Below are 5,905 nucleotides of genomic sequence, written 5' to 3' on the forward strand. Positions count from 1 at the left end.
ATAGTATACAAGGGTTTCCTTTTCTCTCCATCTTTTCCAGCACTTGCTATCTTTCATCTTTTTGATAATAGCCATTGTAACAGGTGTGAGGTGATATCTCATTGTGGTTTTAGTTTGCATTTCCTTGATAATTCGTGATGTTGAGAATTTTCTTATATACCTGTTGGTCATTTGTATGCCTTCTTTTGAGAAATATCTGATCTTTATTTCCTTTCTTCTCCTAATTTCATATTAGTTTTTTCTTTTTTTTTTTTTCTTTTTTTTCTTTTTTTTTGAGACAGTCTTACTCTGTCGCCCAGGCTGGAGTGCAGTGACATGATCTCAGCTCACTGCAACCTCCACATCATGGGTTCAAGCGATTCTCATGCCTCAGCCTCCCGAGTAGCTGGATTACAAGCATGTGTCACCACACCCGGCTAATTTTTGTATTTTTAGTAGAGAGGGGGTTTTGCCATGTTGGTCAGGTTGGTCTTGAACTCTAGACCTCAGGTGATCTGCCCACCTCAGCATCCCAAAGTGCTGGGATTACAGGCATGAGCCACCACACTCAGCCTAGTTTGTTCTTATTTTAGGCTTAGTTTGTTCTTCTTTTTCTGGTTCTTTGAAGTGTAATGTTAGGTTGTTTATTTGAGATCTTTCTTCCTTTTTGATGTAGGTGCTTATTGCTATAAATTTCTCTCTTAGAGCTGCTTTTCCTCCATCCCATAAGTTTTGGTATGTTATATTTCCATTTTCATTTGTTTCAAGATTCCAAATTTTTCCTTTAGCCTCTTTGTTCACCCATTGGTTGTTCAGAAATATGTTGCTCAATTTCCATATATTTGTCAGTTTACTGAAATTCCTCCCATTATGGTTTCTAGTTTTATACTACTATGATCAAAAAAGATACTTGATATAATTTCAATTTTCTTACATTTGTTAAGACTTGTTTGGTGGCCTAACATATGGTTTATCCTGGGGTAGTATTCTATGTGTATTTGAGAAGAATGTGTATTCTGTTGCTGTTAAATGGAATGTTCTATATATGTCTGTTAGGTCCATTTGGTCTAAAATATAGTCAACTTCAGTGTTTCCTTATTAATATTCTATCTGGATGATTGTTCATTGTTGAAAATAGGGTATTGAAGTCCTCTACTAATGTTGTATTGCATTCTTTCTCTCTCTTCAGATGTATGAATATTTGCTTTATATATTTGGGTGCTCTGATGTTGGGTGCATATATATTAATAATTGTTATAACCTCCTGATGAATTGACCCTTTTATCATTATATCTTTGTCTGTTTTTAAAGTTTATGACTGTAAGTCTATTTTATCTAATATAACTCCTGCCCTATTTTGGTTTTCATTTTCATGGAATATCTTATTTTATCCCTTCACTTTTAATCTGTAAAGGTGAATTAAGTCCGTATAGGTGAGTTAAGTCTCTTGTAGGCAGCCTATAGTTGAGTCATGGGGTTTCTTTTAATCATTCAATAGCTACAACTTTTGATTGGAGAATTTAGTACATTTATATTCAATGTAATTATTGATAGGCAAGGACTTAACTATTGCCATTTCATTAATTGCTTTCTGGTTGTTTTGTAATCTTTGGTTCTTCTTCCTGTCTTGCTGTCTTCCCTTGGGATTAGATGATTTTCTGTACTGGTATGCTTTGATTCCTTACTCTTTATCTCTTGTGTACCTATTGTAGGTTTTTGCTTTGTGGCTACCATGAAGCTTACATAAAACCATTTATAGTTATGACAGGCTATTTTAAGCTGATAACAACTTAGACTGCATTTTAAAAACTCTACACTTGATTTTTCCCACCCACATTGTATTTTAGTCACAATTGATACCATTTTATATTATGTATCCCTTAACAAGTTATTTTACCTATTATTATTTTTAAATATTTTGTCTTTTAACCTTCATACTATGGATATATGTGATTTATACACCACCATTACAGTACTAGACTATCCTGAATTTGAGTATGTATTTATGTTTATCAGTTAGTTTTATGCTTTCATATGTTTTCATGTTGCTAGCTAGCACTTTATCTTTCAGTTTGAAGAACTCCCATTAGCATTTACTATAAAGTAGATCTAGTGGTAATAAACTCCTTCAGCTTTTGTTTGTCTATAAAAGTCCTTATCTGTCCTTCATTTCTGAAGGACAGCTTTGCCAGGTTCAGTATTCTTGGTTGCCAATTTTTTTTTCTGTACTTTGAATATATCATCTCATTCTCTTCTGGCCTGAAATATAAAATACTTCACAAATTTGCATGTCATTCTTGTGCAGGGGCCATGCTAATCTTCCCTGTATCATTTCAATTTTAGTATATGTGCTGCCAAAGTAAGTGCTAGCACTTTTTGTAATTGTGTCACCTGATAACATATTAGCTTGCCTTTCATTTATCTGAAAATACCTATTTTATCTTCATTTTTGTAAGGTATTTTTACTTGATACAGAATTTTAGGTTGACAAGTTTTTTCTTTTTTTTCTTTTAACATTTTTATTATGTCTTTTGGCCTCAATTGTTTCTAGTGAGAAATCAGCTTTATCTGGGTGCTTTTTATATTTTCTGTCTATTTGTGTTTTTTTAGGAGTTTAACTTTGATGTGCTACATGTTATTTTCTTTGTATTTATCTTGTTTGAGGTGTGCTTTGTTTTTTGGATCTATAGGTTTCTTCTTTTTGATCAAATTTGGAAAATATTTGACCAATGTTTTTTCAAATATTTTTTCTGCTTTGTAGTTCTTTTGCTCCTCTTTTCCTGAACTCCAGTTGCTCATTTTCTCAGCCATTTGATACTGTCCCACAAGTTGTTGAGGATCTGTTAATTGTTTTTCAACCTTTTCTCCTTCCATGCTTCTGCTTGGATAATTTCTATTGATCTATATTCCAGTGCACTGATCCTGTCTTCTTCTTTATTCAATCTACCATGATATTTTCTAATTTTTTTTACATTTCAAATACTGTATTTTTCAGTTTCTAAAATTTCCTTTTAGTTCTTTTTATAGTATTCATATTTCTTCTCAAATTCCTCATCTCTTCACACATTAAAAATGAATACATCTTTTCCTATAGATTTGTTATTATATTTATCATAGTTATTTTTAAATTCTTGACTTAGTTCATTGGGGCTGCTATCAGAAAAATACCTTGAATTAGGTGGTTTGTAGACAACAGAAATTTATTTTTCACAGTTATGGAGGCTGGGAAATCCAAGATCAAGGCACCAGCAGATTTAGTGTCTGGTGAGGGACCTGCTTTCTCTGTGTGTATGTGTGTGTGTGTGTGTGTGTGTGTGTGACAGAGTCTCGCTTGGTCACCAGGCTGGAGTGCAGTGGCACAATCTCAGCTCACCGCAACTTCCACCTCCTGAGTCCAAGCAATTCTCCTGCCTCAGCCACCTGAGTAACTGGGACTACAGGCACGTACCACCATGTCCAGCTAATTTTTGTAATTTTAGTAGAGACAGGGTTTCACCATGTTAGCCAGGATGCTATTGATCTCTTGACTTCGTGATCCGCCCAACTTGCCCTCTCAAAGTGCTGGGATTACAAGTGTGAGCCACCATGCCCAGCTGGACCTGCTTTCTTATAGACAGTGCCTTCTTGCTATGTTCTCACATGGTGGAGGGAGTAACTAGCTCTCTGGAGTGTCTTTTATAAGGGCGCTAATCCTATTTATGAGGCTTCTGCCCTAATGGTCTAATCTGCTCCCAAAGGCCCATCTCCTAATATTATCACATCAGTAATTATGTGTTAAGGTGAATTTTGGGAAAACAAAAATATTCAGACCACAGTAGTTCCCTTCTGCTAATTTCAGTATCATGGGTTTGTCACTTTGTTTTTATCAACTGATTTTTTTTCTTCACTGGGCTACATTTTTCTGTCTGTTCATATGTCTAGAAATTAAAATTTTTTATTATACATAGATAATTTTATATTATGTTATCTTTCTTTGAAGAGTATTGAGTTTTGCTCTAGTAGGTAGGGAAATGACCATCAAATCCCTTGGTCTTTTATGGAGTTGATTTTAAGCTTTGTTAGAGAAAGTCTATTTTGATTTTTCCCCTTAGTCCTAGGGTGAATACCTTAATCTTGGAATATGGTACTTAATCCTAGGGTGTGGCCCTTCTGGGATTTCAGTGCAAAGCTTGAGGTACTTATTAAGGCTCTCTCATCTGTTGGTATTTAAACTTTAAACTCTGCCTCCATTGTGGGCAGCTACTGAATCCTCTGCTCAGTTGTGTGTTTTGGGTTTTTTTGTTTTTCTTTAAGATTCCAGCTACTGTTTCCCCCATAGACTTCTTGAAGTCTCAGCCCATACATTCAGGGTTTAGGTGTCAGCCAAGGATTTGAGTGGAATCTATATGCAGATTTGGGGGCTCCCCTCTGTGGCTTCGTTCTTTCCGGGATTTCCCCCCTTCAATGTCTAACTGCTCTGGAAGACCCAATATGCATCACCTGACTCCCCAATATTACTGCAGCTTTTTGCTTTAGCTCTATCTGAAATGCCCCACCATACCACACAGACTAGGGACTGCCCTCAGATGAAAGCTGAATAAACTAGATCTCACTCAGTGTGGTTCTCATCTTTCAAAGGGACAAATGTCCTCTAGTTTCTGCCTGGTTTGGATAATTTCCCAGTAATTTCAAACCATTTTTTTCTATTTTGTCCAGAGTTGATAAATGTTATCAGTAGGAGAGTTAGTGCAATACAAGCTACTCTGCCATTACCCTAAGTTGGAAATCTCCAGGTTTCTCATTTTTAAAATGAGGATAATATCTACTTCACGGTTTTTTCCCTCTGTCTGAGAATTAAATAGGAATATATATGTGAAATGCCTGGCATGGATAGATATTCAGGAAATGTTAGTTTCCTTTCCTGTGTGTTGAATTGGCATCTGCTTCCTTTTTGCTTCCCTTCACTAGTCCTTGCTTTGTTCTCTGGGTCCACCCCACACAGGTCTAACTTCTTTCCCATCTGACAGTCCCTCAGGGATTTGATGACAGAGATCATATCCTGTGCCTCTACATCTCCTTTATCTTCAGGCTAAAAATCCCAGTTCTTTCTGCCATTTCTCAGGCCGCAGGTTTTCTCTAGGGAACTTGGAGTCCTTATAATGCTTCTATTTCTTCATGGAAGAATGTCCTAAACTCAAGCTCCTGGTTCTGCCATTTATAAACTCTATAATTTGAGCAAGACATCTTTTGAGTTTCAATATCCCTATCTGAAAAATGCCATTATAATTCCTATCCAGTCTGTGTCTTGAAAACTCAGGCACCTCAAACTTTAGCCAATGATGGTGACAGGGTCTGAGGAGACGTCTCCACCTCCTAGGTTCCTGCTGGCATTGATGGAGGGACTGGGGCTCCCTTCTCTGATTACCTTGGTGAGGGAAGAAGAGGGAACAGAGGCTATTATAATTCAGTCTCTCTCCACAAGTGAGGCCTGTGGCTAATTTTCTCTTGAATTACCAAGGGCAATCATGTTTTCCTGTTTTAGGTTTCACTTTTTCTTCCAAAAATCACTCAGCCTAGTCTCATATGTTATATCCATATTCTTCCTATTATCACAACTTTGACCCTATTATTTGCAAAACAATGCTGGTCGTATTATGTTATATATACATTTTCCTATCCATCCTAAGTGTCTCTGTCTGAAACACTATAATCAAATAATATATCCTCCCAAAGTTTCTCTTTGATCCCCAGATTTATTCAGGGGGAAAGGAGAGTGGTAGTGATTTGTTTATTCTCCAAATCAGAGAAAGCACTAGCAAAGATATAAGAATTCCTTTATAAAGTCCTTACACAAGTAAGTAAGGTGATCACAAAATTGATTATCCAAAGCAGTATGCTTTTGAAAGTGAAAGGGGGCACTATTAATAATTACACTATGACTGACTGC

The 5,905-nt window shown here is 36.2% G+C and overlaps 1 non-coding gene across 1 annotated transcript; it reads right to left on the bottom strand.

Annotated features, from left to right (window-relative positions):
* Positions 1-2,239: 2,239 nt before the first annotated feature.
* On the bottom strand, positions 2,240-2,346 carry LOC112130936 (U6 spliceosomal RNA). The gene has a single exon (XR_002913107.1). It is a non-coding gene; the product is annotated as a U6 spliceosomal RNA (small nuclear RNA).
* Positions 2,347-5,905: the final 3,559 nt, after the last annotated feature.

This window comes from Pongo abelii, chromosome 1 (genome assembly GCF_028885655.2).
Source record: "Pongo abelii isolate AG06213 chromosome 1, NHGRI_mPonAbe1-v2.0_pri, whole genome shotgun sequence".
In the NCBI taxonomy this organism is placed as follows: Eukaryota; Metazoa; Chordata; class Mammalia; order Primates; family Hominidae; genus Pongo; species Pongo abelii.